Source organism: Arachis hypogaea, chromosome 14 (genome assembly GCF_003086295.3).
Source record: "Arachis hypogaea cultivar Tifrunner chromosome 14, arahy.Tifrunner.gnm2.J5K5, whole genome shotgun sequence".
NCBI lineage: Eukaryota > Viridiplantae > Streptophyta > Magnoliopsida > Fabales > Fabaceae > Arachis > Arachis hypogaea.
The window spans coordinates 88,943,762-88,968,108 of record NC_092049.1 but is presented as its reverse complement, the minus strand read 5'-3'; the positions used below and the strand labels follow the sequence as shown (position 1 = coordinate 88,968,108).

Below are 24,347 nucleotides of genomic sequence, written 5' to 3'. Positions count from 1 at the left end.
TCTACCCTAATTGCTCTCCACTTGACACGGAATGATGCCCCTTTGATATAGCACTCAATCAGTTTCAGAGAGTTCAAAACTGGGCTCTGGAGGCCCAGAAATTACCCCCAACGTTTTCCTTTAAGTGAGTCATGTGCGCTGATTCGTGCGTACGCACACGTGCTAAATTTTCCTCTTGTGCGTACTGATGTGAAAATTATTGCCGGTTTGGAATTTTCATAAAATAATTCCGTTGCAAGTATATTTCCAAACCAACAATGAACTCTCACAATCAAAGTTTAATCTAAAGAATGTCACACTCAATACAAAATAACCGGGAGTTTTAAATTCCCGAGTCATTCTCCCTAGGAATTGCAATGAAATGTTCAATTATTGGCTATGAGACAAGGGGTTTTGGGATAGCAAGTAACAAGAAATTAAAGTGCAAGAAAGCAATTAAGCATGCAAGGAAATTAAAACTCAAAGCAAGTAAATTAAAAATGGAATGCAAGTGGCAAAAAGGACTCTTGGAAAGGATTGGGGAATTAAGGATTCCTATCCTAGTCATGGACCACAAACATGGTAATTGTGTAGAATTAATCCCAATTAGTCTATCCTAACATCGAGGATAAGTCAAAAGGGCATAATTGATCTCAATCCATAAGTCCTAGTCAACTCACTAATTAACTTAGTGAAAAACTAGCGTCAATAGAAACCAAACCAATTAACAATCCTAACACAATGTGGAATGGACATCCATAACTCAAGTTCATCTAATTACCCAATTCCAAGTCAAGAGTGTGAAAAACTATACAAAAGCTAAAAGAGACATTTTATCAAACACCTAGCATGCATAAAAGGAAAAATATCATAAATTGCAATAAAAATAAATTCTATAACTATCAATTGCAATAAAATGATAATAATAACTCAAATAAGTATTAAAGAAACATAAAACTTCAAAATTGCATTGAATTAAATTAAAAGTAACAAAAGTGTTCATAAATATAAAAGTGGCAAAATTGAGAAATTAACAAAAGAAATGAAGATGATCAAGACAAGAGAGCAAGAACCATAAATGAAACTACATTAAAATAAGAATTAAATGCTGAAATTAAAGAGAAAGTAAACTAAAAGCCCTAATTCTAGAGAGAAGGGGGGAGCTTCTCTCTCTATAAAAACTAAACAAAAACATGTAAAAACCTAAACCTAAGTGCTCCTTCCTTCATCCTTCTTCACCTTGGCTTGAAATAGCTTCAGAAATGAGTTGGACTGGGTTTTGGAGGCCTAGAATTCACCCCCAGTGATTTGTAATTAATGAGCTCACGTGCCAGGACTTGTTTGCTAAATCCCAACTTGTGCATACCCACAAATTGTGTGTGTACACACACTTAAGATTATGTCCACTATAGTAAATTGTATATCATTTTGAAGCCCCGAACGTTAGCTTTCCAATGCCGCTAGAACTGCTTCATTTGAACCTCTGTAACTCAAGTTATGATTAATTTAATACCGAGAGGTCAGGATGGACAGCTTTACAAATCCTTCATTTTTTGAATTCTTCTACTTTGTATGCTTTCCTTCCACTTTTTCAAGCCATTCTTGCTTTCAAAATCTTAAATCACTCAAACAAACATATCAAGGCATCGAATGGGAGAAAAGTGAATTAAATTGGCAATTTAAGCATGAAAAGCATGTTTTTCACAATTAAGCATAATTAGGAAAGAATTCACAAAAGCATGCTATTTCAATGAATAAATACAAGAAAAGTGAATTAAATCCACCTAATTAAAGTAAATAAATACCAAGAAATGTGGATTCATCATGTATGCACAGAACGTTGTGCGCACGCACAGAATATTATGCGCACGCACACATGGCTGTGTGCTCCTCCTTGATTTCTTCATGTTTTCTCCCTATTGCATGCTTCTCCTCCACTCTCATCAAGCAATTCCAACTTATTATACCTAAAATCACTCATAAAAAATACCAAGGCATCGAATGGAATGAAAGTGAAATAAAATTGGTTAAATTAAGTTCAAAATAGCACGTTTTCACAATTAAGCTCAATTTAGGAAGAGAACACAAAAGTATGCTATTTGAATGAATAAATGTGATTTTATATGATGAAATCCACTCAAATCAATCCAAAATTTATCGTCAAATATGGATTCATCACACTGCCTCGAGCATGGCATCAGCAAAGATGGCATCCTCGAAGACTTCGTCATTTAGGTCTCACTTCATACCAATTTCCCTTTTCACTTTCCTCTTACAAAACCTTACTATCAAATTATCATTTTTTTTCTTACCAATTCGAACTGCGGGTTGTTTGTTTGAATATCAATAGCAACAACTTTCAGTTCACACTGAAATCTCATCTCAGTGACTAATAATTGCTTTATGTGATGAAATATTACTTAGTCTAGGTTAGGTTACACTACAAGAAAGCTTCAGAATAGCGACACGACCGATTTTAGTGACCGAAAAAATTAGTTGCTAATAGCAACTAATTTAGCAATCGATATAGTATTTCAAGGACTGAAAAAATATTGGTCGCTAAATCGGTTGCTAAATTACAATTAGCGACCAATTTTAATGACAAAAAAAAAATCGGGCACTAATAGCGATCGATTTAGTGACTGATAAGATTTTTATACGAGTAACATAAAATTGGTTACTAAAATCAGTCGCTATTTTTCAACTTAGCGACCAAATTATCAACCGAAATGAGGAAGTAACGCTTGGAATTGTTAGTCACAAATTGGTTGCTATTTTTTAATTTACTGACCAATTTTGCAACCAATAGAGAATTAAACTGAAAAAGGTTGGTCGCTAAGCTGGTGGTCGCTAAATTGGTTGCTAATAGTTAAAATAGCTACCGATTTAGCAACTAAATATAGATACAAATTTAAAGTGATTGGTCACTAAATCGATCGTTATTTTTAACTTAGCGACTGCTTTATAATAATGTTATAACTAATTAGTCACTAAATCGGTCGCTAATTAAAAGGTTACTAAAGTACTCTACCCTCACTAACCCTAACTCAGCCTCACAAGTGACCATTTTCACCTTCTCAAATGGTTACTGAGCTACACTTTTCAGCCAGAAGCACCGCACAACACAACACCTTCTCCTTTCGCGACGTCGTCGTCTTCTAAGTTCGCAGTGCTAGCGTCGTTGTTTGAGCTCGCAGTGCCACCATCGTCTTCTAAACTCAGAGCACCGTCATAGTCATCTTCAGAGTCTGTAGCACCATCGCCGTCGTCTTTTGGAGTCTTCTGTCTATGTGCAAGGCATGCTTGACAACTTCATAGAATGATACAACTATACCAACTAATGGACCGGCGCGGCCTACACGGGGACCAACACCTATGAATAGCCCTCTCAATCCTCCATCCCTGTCCTAAGAAGAAATGTTCCAATGTTAGTCCAAAGCTTATGATCTAAATGTAATGATATGGGGGACCAATCATCAGCTTATAAAAATGCACCTACCTCCAAATCTCTATCAATGTTGTTCTTGTTGTCATCTTTAATGCCCTTTCATGATCCTTATGTGAAAATGAAAAATAGATCATGTTAGAGAACATGGAATACTCAAAGGCTCAAACTATGTGTTCATTATTAATGTGCAGTAATTAAATGCATACGTTCTAAAATAAAAATTAGTAATATGGACGGAGAAAAAGAATTACAACAAACCATTACATAAAGTTAATGCAAAGAATAATTTTTAATCATCATGCATTAAAAAGGGTCAATTATGCAACTATATATGTTTGTCTAAGACAAACCAAACCCCAACAACTTACTAATGCATAAATATTCCAGCTACATTGCACTTACATTCAAAATTTCATCATTTTCTAAATGCAATGAAAATATTAATTCATGTAAAGGTGGACATTTGAAAAGTGTCCCCACAGTCCCAAAAATAGTCATTGAATAAGTGCGTATTACTTGTATACATGGCATATGTAATTGTGTCTGCGGCTTAGTTAACTGGAGTTAAAACTAAGAGCCAAATCAGCATAATGATGCTGCAAGTTTGATTTTAGCCAGCAATCTGTGTTGTATCTAATTTCAGCTAGTTAGCTACTTCTATTGATGATCTACCCAGCCTGACCTGGTCAGGAGCTTGTCCTGACTGGTCAAACAGGCAAATACTAGTGCCAGTTTGCCTGGCAAACTTGACTAGAGGTCTGTCTTGGCTGGCAAGGCACTAGGGCCAGTCTACCCGGTCTGACTTTGCTAGAGGCCTGTCCTGGCAAGACCCGACTCCTAGGTGACCAGACACTAGGGCCAGTCTATCTAACCTTATTCGGCCAAAAGCCTGTCTTGGCCGGCCAAACACTAGGGCCAGTCGGCCCCGCCTGACCCAGGCAGGGTCATGTCTTGGCCTAGTTATCATCTAAAAGCTTAGTTTCAAGAAACCACCTCTTTTTACCGTCGAGTTTTTGCCACATCAAGTGGACATGTGGCAGTAGCTGCGACCATTCCTGCAATAAAACCAACAGTAAAATTTGCCCCAAGGATAATGGCTGTAGTTGCTTCATCACCCACGAGGCCAAGAAGTTTTTTTTCTTATCTGTAAAGAAGCTCTATGGTCAAAAATAAAAAAAATCAAATGAGCAATACATTTTATTCATTGAATGTAGAAATCCTACTGGCTCAAGGGTTGACCAACAAATTCCAGAGTATGGAACATCACGAAAAAGTTGAGCTCTAAGGCCAGTCCACCAATAACGGTATCTATGTAGTGTGAGGAAAACATAATCAAAACCACAATAATTATTAATTGAGGTAACAAAATTATAACAGATATAATCATGTGTAACAGTAACAGCATACTAACTCCTTTGTAAGAGACATGTTGGAAAAATCTACCATAAAACGTAATAACTCAGAAGTGAAAGAGAGAAAGATGCTAGAAAAACACTTCCAACTTTGAAATCTCTCTGTAACCCTGATTGGGTTGATGGCTCCAATCAATGTCTTAAAAACCCCGGATACTTCCCACTTCCGGTTGCTTTAAATGCCTAAACAGAGAGATAGAACATGCAAGTGGAAAAAAATGAGTAATTCAATTCAGCTCAACTGAAAAAACTCGTAAACACTTTAGAGGAGCTATCAAGAATTTGTAGCAAAATCATGTAATGAATCCACATTTTAGGATTTCAAATCAACTACCTGCAAGCATGTCCTTGCAAGCTCTACAAGATAACATGAAACACAAGCCAATGAACGTGCAACTGATTCGGCAACTAATGGAACATAAAGTGTTTAGTTTGGAGCATTCTGAGTACTGAAATGTTGATTTTGTTGAGTTGAGGTTGAATTGAGGGAACCCGTGAGGAGTGATAAACTCTGGTTGTTAGGGGAAGTTCTACTAGAATTTTTGTAAGAATTTAAAGAGCTTTGAAAGTTTGGTTTAAATGAAAAATGAGTTCTGTGATTTCAATTTGTGAAAATGGTTTACGATTTAACTTATCTAATTTTAAATAACGATGAAAAAAAATTTATTTTAATTAGTTGAAGCTTTAAAGAAGCAAATTATTTTATAAAACCACGAGTTTGGATTATGGAAGTGTGAGAGAAAATAGTGTTAATAGAGTTAGGTAATGGAGTTGAAGGTAAAAGAGATATTTGAGACAGGATGTAGTTAAGTTTTGATTTATAAGAATTTTTTTTATAAATGGTTGAGGACTTTAGGAGTATTATATTAAAATTGAGGATTTAGAAAATTTTGGCTGGTCAATCTATAAAGTGATTAATTAGAGAAATGATTTAATGAGATTGAATGGGTTAGTTGTTGCTACCTTTGCTTGCCGTGTTAGCTATCATCATCGTCACCGTCGTTGTGCAGTTGTGCAGTAAGTCATCTGTTAATCCTCAATGTGTTAATTTAAGTTATGAATTATGACAAATCCTCAAAGTGCTGATTATCTTATTTCATAAAAGTGACTTTGACCTCGTATTAGTGGTTGAGTATTTTGAATTCTTGACATGAATTTTATTTTATTGTATTTTGTGTATTATTAGATTTGGTTCAGTTATAGCAGCAGATTCATCTTGTTCTACAAATTTATAGAAGGTTGATTGGCATAATATCAAAATTTAAATTCTAAATTAATAACTATTTGACTGAATTTTCTGATCTGCGTGAAGAATTTGGATTAGTGAGGTAGTCCTTTAATCTTCCTAACTCTTGTGCTACATCCATGATGGATGGTCTTGTTGATCTATGTTCTACATTCACTAAATTTTGTTTTTTTTTAAGTTGGTATATATGTTTTATAAGCATGATCAGCATGATTAAGATAATGACACTTTGCGAGAGGTGTGTTTTTTGTGAAATTTTCGTTATCCGTGGACTAGTTGATAACAAACTTTAGATATGGAATGCAGTGTCATAAATGATGGAAAGTACATCAATAATGAATATAATAATGTGTATCTTGTGACAACTATTGATCTGATTCCTCTAGAAAGTTTTACACTTTATTACTTGTGTAAGATGACACCTTTCTAACTTGTTTTCATTACTTTATTTATATATTCTTGTTGCACTGGGCATAAATTTCATGTAGCATGTCTTACTTGACTTGTCATTGTTTTTTGGTTCAATGTTGATCCAACGACTACGATCTTCTGTTTCAAGAAGATTGTGCTAGTCGTGAGCATGAGAAAATTGTATTAGCAATGATTTCGTTTAAAGCTGCAGGATGATTGGCCTTATTCCACCATTAGGACTAACATTGAGGCTCATATTGTTTATTGGTCCAACCGTAGTTTCAAATATCATATCATATTATGAGAGTTTAGTCAATTCCTATTTTGGAGGTCTTGATATATTGCAACAACATGTGATTTACACTGTTGTATTCAGACTTGCTAAATCAAATTATAAGATTTTATGCTGACTATTTTTTGTGATATTTTGAGTTTTTAGACCATCTCCAGTAGAGAACTCATCCGAATTTCTATTTATGGTTCACCTGTCATAAAAAGTAACTCCACATCAGTTTTTGCGTTATAAACAGTAAATAGGAACTCAAAGCATCTCTCTCTTCTCCATTAGTAGAAACTAACTTTAGTCCTTATTGTGGTTCCACTTAATTAATTAATCAAAATAATTAAAATTAATGTAGTTACTATTTTTTCAATAATATTATTTAAATTTATAAATTCAAAAATAATTTAATATTAAAATATATTAATATTAAAAAAAATTCATATATAACAATAATACACAGTATATAATTCGGAATTATACTAATTTGTAAAATTACTTAATACAAAAAAATATAATTAAGCTCTATAGTTGATGACAAGTATTGTGAAATTGCCATATGTGTTCAATCAAGTCCTCTTTCAACTGTCTATGCTACCGCCTATTTCGAAGTTCCGCATTTCTTTGGAGAAATTGTTGGTATGGTGCAAAATCTTCCTCTCCCAGCTGAGGTTGTCATAAGCCGTTTTCGACAGCGTCATACTCTAAGCCCTGAGCAAAATTTCCTGCATAAGTGTCTCTTTCATCCTCAACAATCATATTATGCAATATCATACAAGCTCGCATTATATTTGCAAGTTTCTTCTTTTTCCAAAAGCGCGTTAGACCACATATAATTGCAAAGCGTGCTTGTAACACTTCGAATGCTCGTTCTACATCTTTTCTTTGCCCTTCTTGATATTGTGCAAATAACTTGTGTTTCTCCCTTTGTGGTTTTGAGATTGATTTGAGAAATGTGACCCATTCAGGATAAATACCATTTACTAAATAGTATCCCATAGTATAGTTATTACCATTAATAGTACACTTTACCTCCGGAGCACGGTCATTCAGAATATCATCGAATACTGGTAAACGATCTAGCACGTTAATATCATTATTTGAACCAGAAACTCCAAAGAATGCATGCCATATCCAAAGGTCTGAAGATGCTACAACCTCAAGTACTATGGTTGTAACTCCACGATAACCACTCATGTACAGACGTTTCCACACCTTTGGACAATTTTTCCATTGCCAATGCATGCAGTCAATGCTACCCAACATGCAGTCAATTTTTCCACACCTTCCGCCATTTGTAGCAGGCGTCGTAGATCATTTAAATTTAGTTTTCGCAAGTATTCATCCTCGAACACCGAAATGACACCTTCAACAAATTTTTCTAAGCATTCAATTATAGTGCTATCGCCTATGCGCACATAATCATCTACGTATCAGCAGCTATGCCATATGCTAACATTCGTATCGCAGTAGTACATTTTTAGAGTGGTGACAAGCCTCTTCTCCTAGTTGCATCGACCCTCTATTGGAAATACGGATACGTATTTGAGAGAGCATCTACTATCCGAAGGAACACATGTCTTCTCATTTGAAATCTCCATCGAAAAATGTCAGCATTATACACCGGCTCATTTGCAAAGTAATATTGGAAAAGGTGATCATGTCCTGCTTCTCGATCTCTGTTGATCCATCTATGAGGAGTTGGGATAGAGCTTCTATCGATATCTTCTTCTTCTGAATCATCGAGTAAACACTCTGATGAGCGGATAATTTATACGCTTTTTGACATTGTTTTTAGTATGTTTTTAGTAGGATCTAGTTACTTTTAGGGATGTTTTCATTAGTTTTTATGTTAAATTCACATTTCTGGACTTTACTATGAGTTTGTGTGTTTTTCTGTGATTTCAGGTATTTTCTGGCTGAAATTGAGGGACTTGAGCAGAAATCAGATTCAGAGGTTGAAGAAGGACTGCTGATGCTGTTGGATTCTGACCTCCCTGCACTCAAAGTGGATTTTCTAGAGCTACAGAACTCGAAATGGCGCGCTTCCAATTGCGTTGGAAATTAGACATCCAGGGCTTTCCAGCAATATATAATAGTCCATACTTTGGCCAAGAATAGACGACGTAAACTGGCGTTCAACACCAGCTCTCTGCCCAATTCTGGCGTCCAGCGCCAGAAAAGGATCCAAAACCAGAGTTGAACGCTCAAACTGGCACAAATACTGGCGTCCAACTCCAAGAAGGACCTCTACACGTGCAGCACTCAAAGCTCAGCCCAAGCACACACCAAGTGGGCCCCAAAAGTGGATTTATGCATCAATTACTTACTCATGTAAACCCTAGTGACTAGTTTATTATAAATAGGACCTTTTACTATTGTATTAGACATCTTTGGATTATCTTTTGATCTATTGATCACGTTTTGGGGGCTGGCCATCTCGGCCATGCCTGGACCTTCCACTTATGTATTTTTACGGTAGAGTTTCTACACTCCATAGATTAAGGTGTGGAGCTCTGCTGTTCCTCAAAGATTAATGCAAAGTACTACTATTTTCTATTCAATTCATCTTATTTCGCTTCTAAGATATTCATTCGCACTTCAACCTGAATGTGATGAACGTGACAATCATCATCATTCCCTATGAATGTGTGCCTGACAACCACTTCCATTCTACCTTAAGACTGCATGAGTATCTCGTAGATCTCCTAATCAGAATCTTCGTGGCGTAAGCTAGAATGATGGCGGCATTCAAGAGAATCCGGAAAGTCTAAACCTTGTCTGTGGTATTCCGAGTAGGATTCAATGAATGAATGACTGTGACGAGCTCCAAACTCGCGATTGCAGGGCGTTAGTGACAGACGCAAAAGGATAGTAAATCCTATTCCAGCATGATCGAGAACCGACAGATGAATAGCCGTGCCGTGACAGGGTGCGTTGACCATTTTCACTGAGAGGATAAGATGAAGCCATTGACAAGGGTGATGCCTCCAGACGATTAGCCGTGCCGTGACAGGGCATTGGATCATTTTCCCGAGAGATGACCGAAAGTAGCCATTGACAGTGGTGATGTATCACATAAAGCCAGCCATGGAAAGGAGTAAGACTGATTGGATGAAGATAGCAGGAAAGCAGAGGTTCAGAGGAACGAAAGCATCTCTATTCGCTTATCTGAAATTCCTACCAATGAATTACATAAGTATTTCTATCCCTATTTTATTATATTAAATTCGAAAACACCATTATCAATTTATATCTGCCTAACTGAGATTTGCAAGGTGACCATAGCTTGCTTCATACCAACAATCTCCGTGGGATTCGACCCTTACTCACGTAAGGTATTACTTGGACGACCCAGTGCACTTGCTGGTCAGTTACACGGAGTTGTGAACCGTGGTTTTGGCATCATGTTTTTGGCGCCATTTCCAGGGAAAGAAAGAGCAATGAACTTTACATAATTAAAGTGTAATCACGATTCCGTGTACCAAGTTTTTGGCACCGTTGCCGGGATTGTTTGAGTTTTCGGCAAGCTTTTGGTCCGGTAACATCAGTGCCAAGTTTGATCCGGCAACAGTACCAAGTTTTTGGCGCCGTTGCCGGGGATTGTTCGAGTTTGGACAACTAACGGTTCATCTTGTTGCTCAGATTAGGTAATTTTCTTTTTATTTTATTTTCAAAAGTTTTTCAAAAAATATTTCAAAAATTTTCTCACCTGTTTTCGAAAAAAAAAAATTTAGATTCAAAATTTTTAAGAATGAATTCTAGTGTTTCATGAAGCATGTGAAGCCTGGCTAGCTGTAAAGTCATGTCTAAATTCTTTTGGACTGAGGCTTCCAACCATCAGCTGTTACACGACTGTAGGGTATGTCAGGTATGTCATGTCTGAATTACATGCTGAAGCTTGGCTGGCCATTGGCCATGTCTAGTGTTTTGGACCGGAGCTTTCATTGAAAGCTTGGCTGGCTAGTGAGCCATGTCTAATTCCTGGACTGAAGCTTTAGACTAACATGGCAAGATTCCTGGAATTCATATTAAAAATTTTGGAATCCTTATTTTTCTTTCTTTCTAAATAATTTTCGAAAAATATAAAATAAAAATCCAAAAAAAATTAGAAAATCATAAAAATCAAAAATATTTTGTGTTTCTTGTTTGAGTCTTGAGTCATATCATAAGTTTGGTGTCACTTGCATATGCATCTTGCATTTTTCGAAAATATCATGCATTCATAGTGTTCTTCATGATCTTCAAGTTGTTCTTGGTAAGTCTTCTTGTTTGATCTTGATGTTTTCATATTTTGTGTCTTTTCTTGTTTTACATGTGCATTTTTCATTTCTTAGAGTCTAAGCATTAAAGAATTCTAAGTTTGGTGTCTTGCATGTTTTCTTTGCATAAAAATTTTTCAAAAATATGTTCTTTATGTTCATCTTGACATTCAAAGTGTTCTTGGTGTTCATCTTGACATTCATATCATTCATGCATGCATTCATTGTTTTGATTCAAAATTTTCATGCATTGAGTCTTTTTGTTGTTTTTCTCTCTCATCATAAAAATTCAAAAATAAAAAAAAATAAAAAAAATATCTTTCCCTTTTTCTCTCATCAAATTCGAAAATTTGGATTGACTTTTTCAAAAATTTTTAAAATCAAATTGTTTCTCATGAGTCAAATCAAATTTTCAATTGAAAATCTTATCTTTTTCAAAATCTTTTTCAAAAATCAAATCTTTTTCAAAATTCTTAGTTATTTTCAAAAATTCCAAAAATAATTTTCAAAAATCTTTTTCTTATTTTTATATCAAATTTTCGAAAATAACATAATCAATTAATGTTTTGATTCAAAAATTTCAAGTTTGTTACTTGCTTGTTAAGAAAGATTCAAACTTTAAGTTCTAGAATCATATCTTGTGATTTCTTGTGAATCAAGTCATTAATTGTGATTTTAAAAATCAAATCTTTTTCAAAACTAATTCCTATCATATCTTTTCAAAAATATCTTCTCATCTTATCTTTTTCAAAAATTTGATTTCAAAATATCTTTTCTAACTTCCTAACTTCTTATCTTTTCAAAATTTGTTCCAACTAACTAACCAACTTTTTGTTTGTTTCTTAACTTTTTCAAAACTACTTAACTAACTCTCTCTCTCTCTAATTTTCGAAAATATCTTCCCTCTTTTTCAAAAATTTCTTTTTTATTAACTAATTATTTTTATTTTTGATTTTAAAAATTTTTTCGAAAAAAAAAATACTAACCTTTTTCAAAAAATTTTTTCAAAAATCACTAACTCTTTTTCAAAATTTATTTTCGAAAATTCCTTCTCTCTCATCTTATTCTATTTATTTATTCATCTATTAACATCTCATCTCACATCTTTACCCTCCTCACAGTTGTGTTTCTTCCATTACATTACATTCTTTGTCTCCCTCTTTTCTCCCACTCACAAAAGGATCCCTATACTGTGGTATAAAGGATCTCTATTATTATTATTTTTCTGTGCCATCTTCTTTGTCATATGAGCAGGAGCAAGGACAAGAACATTCTTGTTGAAGCAGATCCAGAACCTGAAAGGACTCTGAAGAAAAAATTAAGAGAAGCTAAATTACAACAATCCAGAGATAACCTTTCAGAAATTTTTGAACAGGAAAAGGAGATGGCAGCCGAAAATAATAATAATGCAAGGAGGATGCTTGGTGACTTTACTGCACCTAATTGCAATTTACATGGAACAAGCATCTCCATCCCTGCCATTGGAGCAAACAACTTTGAGCTGAAACCTCAATTAGTTTCTCTGATGCAGCAGAACTGCAAGTTTCATGGACTTCCATCTGAAGATCCTTTTCAGTTCTTAACTGAATTCTTGCAGATCTGTGATACTGTTAAGACTAATGGAGTAGATCCTGAAGTCTACAGGCTCATGCTTTTCCCTTTTGCTGTAAGAGACAGAGCTAGAGTGTGGTTGGACTCTCAACCCAGAGATAGCCTGAACTCTTGAAATAAGCTGGTCACGGCTTTCTTAGCCAAGTTCTTTCCTCCTCAAAAGCTGAGCAAGCTTAGAGTGGATGTTCAGACCTTCAGACAGAAGGAAGGTGAATCCCTCTATGAAACTTGGAAAAGATACAAACAGTTGACCAAAAAGTGTCCTTCTGACATGCTTTCAGAATGGACCATCTTGGATATATTCTATGATGGTTTATCTGAGCTATCAAAGATGTCACTGGACACTTCTGCAGGTGGATCCATTCACGTAAAGAAAACGCCTGCAGAAGCTCAAGAACTCATTGACATGGTTGCTAATAACCAGTTCATGTACACTTCTGAAAGGAATCCTGTGAGTAATGGGACGCCTATGAAGAAGGGAGTTCTTGAAGTTGATACTCTAAATGCCATATTGGCTCAGAATAAAATATTGACTCAGCAAGTCAATATGATTTCTCAGAGTCTGAATGGAATGCAAGCTGCATCCAACAGTACTCAAGAGGCTTCTTATGAAGAAGAAGCCTATGATCCTGAGAACCCAGCAATAGCAGAGGTGAATTACTTAGGTGAACCTTATGGAAACACCTATAACTCATCATGGAGAAATCATCCAAATTTCTCATGGAAGGATCAAAAGCCTCAACAAGGCTTTAATAATGGTGGAAGAAACAGGTTTAGCAATAGCAAGCCTTTTCCATCATCCACTCAGCAACAGACAGAGAATTCTGAACAAAATACCTCTAATTTGGTAAACTTAGTCTCTGATCTATCTAAGGCCACTGTGAGTTTCATGAATGAAACAATGTCTTCCATTAGAAATTTGGAAGCACAAGTGGGCCAGCTGAGTAAAAGGATCACTGAAATCCCTCCTAGCACTCTCCCAAGCAATACAGAAGAAAATCCAAAAGGAGAGTGCAAGGCCATTGACATAACCAAAATGGCCGAACCCAATGAGGGAGAGGAGGACGTGAATCCCAAGGAGGAAGACCTCCTGGGACGTCCAGTGATCAATAAGGAGCTTTCCTCTGAGGAACCAAAGAACTCTGAGGCTCATCTAGAGACCATAGAGATTCCATTGAACCTCCTTATGCCCTTCATGAGCTCTGATGAGTATTCCTCTTCTGAAGAGAATGAGGATGTTACTGAAGAGCAAACTGCCAAGTTTCTTGGTGCAATCATGAAGCTAAATGCCAAATTATTTGGCATTGATACTTGGGAAGTTGAACCTCCCTTGTTCATCAATGAACTAAGTGATCTGGATCAACTGACATTGCCTCAGAAGAGACAGGATCCTGGAAAGTTCATAATACCCTGTACCATAGGCACCATGATCTTTAAGGCTCTGTGTGACCTTGGTTCAGGAATAAACCTCATGCCCCTCTCTGTAATAGAGAAACTGGGAATCTATGGGGTGCAAGCTGCTAAAATCTCATTAGAGATGGCAGACAGTTCAAGAAAACAGGCTTATGGACAAGTAGAGGACGTATTAGTAAAGGTTGAAGGCCTTTACATCCCTGCTGATTTCATAGTCCTGGATACTGGAAAGGAAGAGGATGAATCCATCATCCTAGGAAGACCTTTCCTGGCCACAGCAAGAGCTGTGATTGATGTTGACAGAGGTGAACTAGTCCTTCAATGGAATGAGGACTCCCTTGTGTTTAAAACTCAAGGATCTCCCTCTGCAACCATGGAGAGGAAGCATGAAAAGCTTCTCTCAAAGTAGAGTCAACCCAAGCCCCCACAGTCAAACTCTAAGTTTGGTGTTGGGAGGCCACAACCAAACTCTAAGTTTGGTGTTGAACTCCCATATCCAAACTCTAAGTTTGGTGTTGGAGAGTCTCAACAATGCTCTGAACATCTGTGAGGCTCCATGAGAGCCCACTGTCAAGCTAGTGACATTAAAGAAGCGCTTGTTGGGAGGCAACCCAATGTTTATTTATCTAATTTTGTTTTTATTTTTCATGTTTTATTAGGTTCATGATCATGTGGAGTCACAAAATAAATAGAAAAATTGAAAACAGAATCAAAAACAGCAGAAGAATAATCACACCTTGGAGGAGCATCTGTCTGGCGTTCAGCGCCAGAACAGAGCATGGTTCTGGCGCTGAACACCCAAAATGGGCAGCTTCTGGGCGCTGAACACCAGAACAGGCATGGTTCTGGCGTTCAACGCCAGAATTGGCACACAAATGGGCGTTGAACGCCCAAAATGGGCACCAACCTGGCGCTGAACGCCCAGAGTTGTGTGCAAGGGCATTTTGCATGCCTAAATTGGTGCAGGGATGTAAATGCCTTGACACTTCAGGATCTGTGGACCCCACAGGATCATCTCAGGATCTGTGGACCCCACAGGATCTCCACATACCTCCACTCACTCTCTTCTCTCTTCTCAATCATCCTCTACTCCCAATAAACACTCTTCCCTATTAACCCTTTACCACTCACATCCATACACCCACTTACCTTCAAAATTCAACATCTCCTCCCCACCCAATCCCACCCATATGGCCGAATACACACCTCCCTCCATCTCCCCCATATCTTCTTTTTCTTCTTCTATTCCTTCTTCTTTTGCTCGAGGGCGAGCAACATTCTAAGTTTGGTGTGGTAAAAGCATAGCTTTTTTGTTTTTTCCATAACCATTGATGGCACCTAAGGCCAGAGAAACCTCTAGAAAGAGGAAAGGGAAGACAAAAGCTTCCATCAAGGGTCATTAGCTCAGTGGTAGAACATTTGACTGCAAATCAAGAGATCCCTGAGATACCTCAGGGGAGACATTTTCTTCCACACAATTATTGGAAGCAACTAAGGGTGGAACATCAAGAGCACTCCATCATGCTCCATGAAATAAGAGAAGATCAAAAAGAAATAAGGGAGGAGCAACAAAGACAAGGAAGAGACATAGAAGAGCTCAAGGACATCATTGGTTCCTCAAGAAAGAAACGCCACCATCACTAAGGTGGATTCATTCCTTGTTCTTACTTCTTCTGTTTTTCGTTTTCTATGTTATGTGCTTATCTGTGTTTGTGTCTTCATTACATGATCATTAGTAGTTAGTAACCGTGTCTTAAAGTTATAAATGTCCTATGAATCCATCACCTCTCTTAAAATAAAAACTGTTTTAATTCAAAAGAACAAGAAGTACATGAGTTTTGAATTTATCCTTGAACTTAGCTTAATTATATTGATGTGGTGACAATGCTTCTTGTTTTCTGAATGTATGCTTGAACAGTGCATATGTCTTTTGAAGTTGTTGTTTAAGAATGTTAAATATGTTGGCTCTTGAAAGAATGATGACTAGGAGACATGTTATTTGATAATCTGAAAAATCATAAAAATGATTCTTGAAGCAAGAAAAAGCAACAAAGAACAAAGCTTGCAGAAAAAAAAAGGGGCAAAAAAAAAATAAAAAGAAAAAGAAAAAAGCAAGCAGAAAAAGCCAAAAGCTCTTAAAACCAAGAGGCAAGAGCAAAAAGCCAATAACCCTTAAAACCAAAAGGCAAGGGCAAATAAAAAGGATCCCAAGGCTTTGAGCATCAGTGGATAGGAGGACCTGAAAGGAATAAAATCCTGGTCTAAGCAGCTAAACCAAGCTGTCCCTAACCATGTGCTTGTGGCGTGTAGGTGTCAAGTGAAAACTCGAGACTGAGCGGTTAAAGTCAAGGTCCAAAGTAAAAAAAAAAGAGTCTGGTTAGGAACCCTGGACACCTCTAATTGGGGACTTTAGCAAAGCTGAGTCACAATCTGAAAAGGTTCACCCAATTATGTGTCTGTGGCATTTATGTATCCGGTGGTAATACTGGAAAACAAAGTGCTTAGGGTCACGGCCAAGACTCATAAAGAAGATGTGTTCAAGAATCATCATACTGAACTAGGAGAATCAATAACACTATCTGAACTCTGAATTCCCATAGATGCCAATCATTCTGAACCTCAATGGATAGAGTGAGATGCCAAAACTATTCAAGAGGCAAAAAGCTATAAGTCCCGCTCATTTGATTGGAGCTATGTTTCATTGATAGTTTGGAATTTATAGTATATTCTCTTCTTTTTATCCTATTTGATTTTCAGTTGCTTGGGGACAAGCAACAATTTAAGTTTGGTGTTGTGATGAGCGGATAATTTATACGCTTTTTGACATTGTTTTTAGTATGTTTTTAGTAGGATCTAGTTACTTTTAGGGATGTTTTCATTAGTTTTTATGTTAAATTCACATTTCTGGACTTTACTATGAGTTTGTGTATTTTTCTGTGATTTCAGGTATTTTCTGGCTGAAATTGAGGGACTTGAGCAGAAATCAGATTCAGAGGTTGAAGAAGGACTGCTGATGCTGTTGGATTCTGACCTCCCTGCACTCAAAGTGGATTTTCTGGAGCTACAGAACTCGAAATGGCGCGCTTCCAATTGCGTTAGAAAGTAGACATCCAGGCTTTCCAGCAATATATAATAGTCCATACTTTGGCCAAGAATAGATGACGTAAACTGACGTTCAACGCCAGCTCTCTGCCCAATTCTGGCGTCCAGCGCCAGAAAAGGATCCAAAACCAGAGTTGAACGCCCAAACTGGCACAAATACTGGCGTTCAACTCCAAGAAGGACCTCTACACGTGCAGCACTCAAAGCTCAGCCCAAGCACATACCAAGTGGGCCCCAGAAGTGGATTTATGCATCAATTACTTACTCATGTAAACCCTAGTGACTAGTTTATTATAAATAGGACCTTTTACTATTGTATTAGACATCTTTGGATTATCTTTTGATCTATTGATCACGTTTTGGGGGCTGGCCATCTCAGCCATGCCTGGACCTTCCACTTATGTATTTTCACGGTAGAGTTTCTACACTCCATAGATTAAGGTGTGGAGTTCTGCTGTTCCTCAAAGATTAATGCAAAGTACTACTATTTTCTATTCAATTCATCTTATTTCGCTTCTAAGATATTCATTCGCACTTCAACCTGAATGTGATGAACATGACAATCATCATCATTCCCTATGAACGCGTGCCTGACAACCACTTCCGTTCTACCTTAAGACTGCATGAGTATCTCTTAGATCTCCTAACCAGAATCTTCGTGGCGTAAGCTAGAATGATGGCGGCATTCAAGAGAATCCGGAAAGTCTAAACCTTGTCTGTGGTATTCCGAGTAGGATTCAATGAATGAATGACTGTGACGAGCTCCAAACTCGTGATTGCAGGGCGTTAGTGACAGACGCAAAAGGATAGTAAATCCTATTCCAGCATGATCGAGAACCGACAGATGAATAGCCGTGTCGTGACAGGGTGCGTTGACCATTTTCACTGAGAGGATAAGATGAAGCCATTGACAAGGGTGATGCCTCCAGACGATTAGCCGTGCCGTGACAGGGCATTGGATCATTTTCCCGAGAGATGACCGAAAGTAGCCATTGACAGTGGTGATGTATCACATAAAGCCAGCCATGGAAAGGAGTAAGACTGATTGGATGAAGATAGCAGGAAAGCAGAGGTTCAGAGGAACGAAAGCATCTCTATTCGCTTATCTGAAATTCCTACCAATGAATTACATAAGTATTTCTATCCCTATTTTATTATATTAAATTCGAAAACACCATTATCAATTTATATCTGCCTAACTGAGATTTGCAAGGTGACCATAGCTTGCTTCATACCAACAATCTCCGTGGGATTCGACCCTTACTCACGTAAGGTATTACTTGGACGACCCAGTGCACTTGCTGGTCAGTTACACGGAGTTGTGAACCGTGGTTTTGCATCATGTTTTTGGTGCCATTTCCAGGGAAAGAAAGAGCAATGAACTTTACATAATTAAAGTGTAATCACGATTCCGCGTACCACACTCATCGATCTAATTATCTATGAGGTGTGTTATCTCGCCGTCTTCTTTTACCATACAAAGCCTCATTAAACAAATCATCAAAATTTATAGCCATAACTTGAGGTATGTTTTAGTATTTTTTTTGAGGTGAGAAACTAGATTTGGAATGGAGTTGCTAAATTATTGATAGTTGATATTTATAAGTGTGTCCGCAACCAGTAGCTACTTCTCAGTGGCTAGTTTCAACGGCTAGTTAATGGCTAGTTTTTTCTTGTCTTAGTTTAAAACGGCTGGTTAATGGCTAGTTTTTTCTTGTCTTAGTTTAAAACGGCTAGTTAACGGCTAGTTTTTTCTTGTCTAAGTTTTGAAACAGCTAGTTTTGCAACGGTCACTTTCATAAACAATAACGGCATAATAATATTGACTAATTTAAAATGTTACATCAGAAATGAATAAAATAGACTACATCACATACCAGTAATACGCAATAAAAATAAGAACATACTACTTAACTCTACGAATACAAGGAACCGTTAAGTAAACCACTTATTGATTATTTTCTCACATATAATCTCATGAAGAGCTCGTCGTTTTTCACTCATTGTAGACGTGTCAGCATTAAGTATTTGCGTATCCATTTCACTTTCCCTTTCCTTAGCCATCCTTTCCATTTCCCTTTCTTTTGCATTTATCTCCATTTCTTTAATATACCTCTGAGTTTGTAATTCTCGTTCTTTCATTGCCGCTTGCATTTGTAACTCCTTCTCTTTGATTGCCAGGATCTTTGCTCTATGTTCCCTCTCCTCTTCTCTTTATTTTTCCCTATCCATTAGTTTCTTTTCTCTAACATTCTTAATATATTCCATGAGAGATAATTTTTTAACAACCGATTATTTTTTTGCTAAGATTTTTAGACATTTGTGCTTTTTCCTTAACTTTTCTCTTGCTCTTCTTTGATCCTTGTGGGCGAACGGTAGAGTCCATACCAGTTTCGTCAGCCAACGGTGTTTCTGGATTTGATGAGGATGCGTATGCTCCAGTTGCACTAATCTTAGTTCTCTTTGAGCCTCCACTCTGTGTAGGTAGTTGGCTTCTCCATTTTTGCTCCAAACGAAGCATGTTCCAATGCCTCTCAAAAGTGAATTTTTTACCATAATTTGTAGAATAAATTTTATAAGCTAACTTCTTTATGTCATCAGCGTTCGAACCACTCCTTATGTTTCGACTAGCTAGCAACCAGCAAATTGTGTAATAGCCTTGTTGATCTTATACCATCGTTTCTTACATGCAACTACCCCCTGCCATGTCGGTGCAAAATTCTACACAGTAGCTGTGAATTCGACTCCAAAATGTTTCGCCCTTTTGATCGGTTCCAACTATAGGGTCAGTTGAAACATTTAACCATGCACTGATCAACATCTCATCCTCTTTCCAATGCCAATGTTGAATACTATCTTGCCTCTGATTTTCAATATCATCATCATTGAGGTCGATAGCATCTAATCCACGAGGGTTGACAAAATTTGAATATTGCGAATTTGGACTAGATTGTATCGGAGTCTTAGAGGATGGATTAGAAGAGCCACCAACACCAGATGAGTTATGTCTTGATGCACTGAATTGAGTTGGAAACGACAAAGATGTTGGAGTAACATTTCCAAAAGAGGGGTTAAATATGGATGGCAACGAAAAATGTGGTGTTTGTGAATTTTGATTTTGTGGTTGGAATATAGGAAATTGATTATTATAAGGAGTTTGAAATTGAAATTAAGAAGATTTTGTGCATTTGGATTTTGAAATGTATTTGGTAGTGTGAAGTTTTGATTTGGAACCTGAGAGTTTGAGGCACTACTAGAAAATTAGTTATTACAGACGGATATTTCCGATGGATTTTATCCACGAAAATACAGACAGAATTTCAGAGGGATTTTTTGTCAGAAAACAAAAAAATGAATTAGCATAAATTACAGACGGAAAAAAGAATCTGTCTGTAATTCTGTCGGCAAAATTAATTTTTTTTTCGTGAAAAATGATTACAGATGAAAAATCCGTCTGTAATTAAATGGATAAAACACTGCAATTTATTAAATTATTACAGACAAAAAATCCGTCTTTAATTTAAAATTTTCCGTCGGTAATATTGACTTAAATCCCCACCCTATCGAGCTCTATTCACACCACACATTATCAAACGAGCTTCTCCTCTCTCTGTCAAGGTGTCAACGAGCTACTTCTTCTCTCCGCCGCTGTCGCCGCCGCTCGCATAGCACGAGCTCCTCCGGTGCTGCTCGCATCGCACGAGCCCCTCCGGTGCCGCTCGCATCGCGTTGCTCCCTTTGTCACCATCGTCGCAGAGCCCTCTCCGCTGCTTTCGTCGTACGTCTGCCCCCTTCATCGCCATTGTTGTAGTGCTCTCTCCGCCACGCAGGTTATCTTTTCAACAACTATTGTATCCATATATTCAAGTTTCCATGTTTTCTGTGACATATATTCCTAGCTAGGTTTTCCGATCTGTGATAGCTTGATCTGATCTATGAATTTCTTTTTCTTCTTTTTTGTTAACATAATCTTTTCTTATTCCAACTCATAAACCACTTCAAATTTTCCTAAATCATAAAAACCCTACCAAAATCTGAACTAGAATTAACCCATAGAAGGTGGAATCAGAGCCTAACAGCAGTGGTGCAGGTTCTAGTAGTGGTGGTGCAGGTTCATGAGTTTATATTCTAGTAGTGGTGGTGCAGCTTCTAGTAGTGGCCATCATCAACATCAACATCAACATCAACATCATCATCATCAAGTAGTTGAAGAGGTTTCAGTGCAAAGGGTGAAGAAGGAGGAGGTTAATGCAAAGATATCAGCATGGCAGAACAATAAGATTGCAAAGATTAACAACAGATTCAATAGAAAAGATACTGTTATTGAAGGTTGGGAGAGTGAGCAGGTTTAGAAGGCTACTTCTTGCATGAAGGAAGTTGAGGTAATTAACTTTTTGCATTAGTAAAAATAGCACTGATGGTTCAATTGAATGGAAATTTTGCAAGTTCGGTTCTTTGTTTGGCTATTGCCATTGTTCAGTTGTACATTTTTGTCTTTCTGAGCTGTTGAGTAATAATCCTGTTTATGCAGACAAATAAGCTCTATCAGCTGTTGAGTAATAATCCTGTTGCCTTCTGCTTGCTTGTAGCCTGGGTTGGTTCTCTCTCTAAATTTTCACTCCCTGAACTACTGTATTTGTATTTGAAATTATTTCTTTGTAATCTGATTTATAAGGAGTAAAATCATACTAGTTTCTTCTAAAACCATATTTTTACCAATTGAGATAATGAGTTCACATCAACTTGCAAAACCCTTACTGTTTGATACATTTAAAAATGTCTGTACTCAGAACCTTCTTAGCTGTATGCTTATTTACAACTATTAATCACCAAAAGGCTTAGTAGTCATTGCTGACAATGATGTATGGTGGTTTCTATGAACCAAACAAATTAAAGGGTTCTCCCAATATAAGGAATCATGTTAGGTAACTCATGAAGTGATCATTAGAATGCCAGAATTGAAAAACTATTATCTTATGAGAAGGCTTCTTACTTCATGTGAGGAAAAAGTTAATGGATTGTATTAGTTGCTTCCCAAGAAACTGGAGATTTGTGGTATCAAAGTCACACTGGATTCTTGTGTCTGTGCAGAAACTTCTCTAATCTCTACTCATCTGTGTGTGGAGTGAGTGTGAGGCTGTGAGCATGAAATTTTGTTTATTTGTTTTTTTTTATTCACTTAAATATCTTTAATTGTTTTCAAATAATATGTCCTAGTTTTTATTTCCCAAATAATATGTCCTATTTTATGCCCATGCTTATTGAAAATGTGCTTCATTCAGTCATAATCCGCTCTTAAACTAATACTTTTGTGATCAACTGATGCAATATCAATCACTTGTGTACAGTAATGCTTCTAATAGCAATGAGCAACATGACATGGAGATCAATTCTGCTCGTGTTGCAGCAGAGGAAGATGTGGCAAAGAACAGCAAGGATCTCTTTGAGCAGTTTGATGGTAAGTGTATGGTTTCATTGCATAGCAAAATTGGTTGCAAAAAAGCAGCAAAATTGTTTTATTATTGGCATTCTGACGTGTGTGTCCATTAGCAATCTGGTTTCAGAACTCTACTCTTTACCATTTTAGCATGTTTCATACCTCCCACCATATTTAACCTGTTCCTGCCACATTGTTTCATTATGCAACTAGTATGTTTTATCACTAGTTAATATATATATTCCAAACTACCATTGTTTCATTATGCATATAACTAGTATTTTTTTTATCACTAATTAATCTCTTTGACAGTTTTAATTACCAATTCATATGTAAACTAATCTTGACTCTAACAACAGCAAGTTGAGAAATCTAGAGAAGGGTCTTCCACAATACAAAGCAGCACCTTTGTTTGATAAGCTTGTGTTTGATAAGGTATGCTTTAAACTTAATCAGTTGTGTTTTCTTTTATCCTTTCTTGGCTTGTGAGAGTGGTTCAAGTTTGGAATCAGTGTATTTCTATCTCTGATTTTTGTTCTTGAGACAGTTACCAGAAACAAAACACAGAATTTCAGAATAGAGATTTTGATATCAGCTTTAAGTTTGACTCATTCTGCACTGAACTTACTCATCTTAACGTCACATAGAGAGTGGTTCATTTTGTGCAGTATTTTATAGTTGTTTTTATCTTAATGGAGTTGTTCTTTCATTTCAGGCTAGAGGCAATGCTTTGGAAAAATGTACTTGGTTCAAGATTCAAGACAGCAGAAGAATATACTTGGTTCAAGTAGGAAGTTGGGACAGACGGGTCAAAGCTCCAACTCCAATGATGTCAAGGTGGGAAACAAAAAACATGCTCCTATGAAGAAGCAGACTCCTGTCAGCATCCAGCCCCAAGATACAATGAAGTTTGCAGACTTTTCGGGATAAAGATGACAAGGTTGACAAATTGCTTACTTCACCAACTCCCAAGGCTTCTGCAAAAGCTCTACCTTCAATGAGTAAATTAGGCTTGAAAAGGATAAATCCAGAACAAAGTGTGAATTTTGACACCAATCCAATTACTCTGAGCTACTCTGAAGTTGTGATATAGGCCATGAAAATAATTTCTTGATTGTGCACCCAGACATTCTGCTGTCTGGAACAAGGGTAGTTATCTTTTGATTTCCTCCTAAATTTACTATGCCATATTATTATTTAGTCAAAATTTATTTGGTGTCTTATAATCTCCAATTAAGTAGCTCTCATGTTACAAGATTTTCCTTCATATAAGAAATTATTGATCCTTATATTCTGGGTCTATCAATTTATTTCCATGTTCAATTTTTTTGGTGTATTTATTTATTTATTTTATATGGCGTATTTAAATCCCTTTCAGTTTTAATTATCTGAGGTGAATTCCCCTATATTCAGAGAAATATTTGTGTGCTTGCTCATATTTGTGTTTATTGCTAACTTCCAGGTTGCTGGCAGTTTTGGTTGCCTTAGGAGAACTGTCTTAGATGAGAGGCTAAAATGCAATGAGTACTCTACTGCAACATTGACTGGAACCTTGCTTCACCAAATTTTTCAGGTCTATAAAATTCATATTGTATCGTTTTTATCTATCTGTTTTCTCATGCTAATGATTAAGTTATAAAGATTCTGGTTCTTTTTTTTCTTCTTCACATTTATATTTCTTCTTTGAGTGATGCTTTTTGGTTCATTGGTGTAGGCTGGGCTCACAGAATACAATTCATCTATTGA

General features: G+C 36.8%; 1 pseudogene; it reads right to left on the bottom strand.

The window, feature by feature from the left end:
- Positions 1-3,197: 3,197 nt before the first annotated feature.
- Positions 3,198-7,973, bottom strand: LOC112742729 (uncharacterized; annotated as a pseudogene).
- Positions 7,974-24,347: the final 16,374 nt, after the last annotated feature.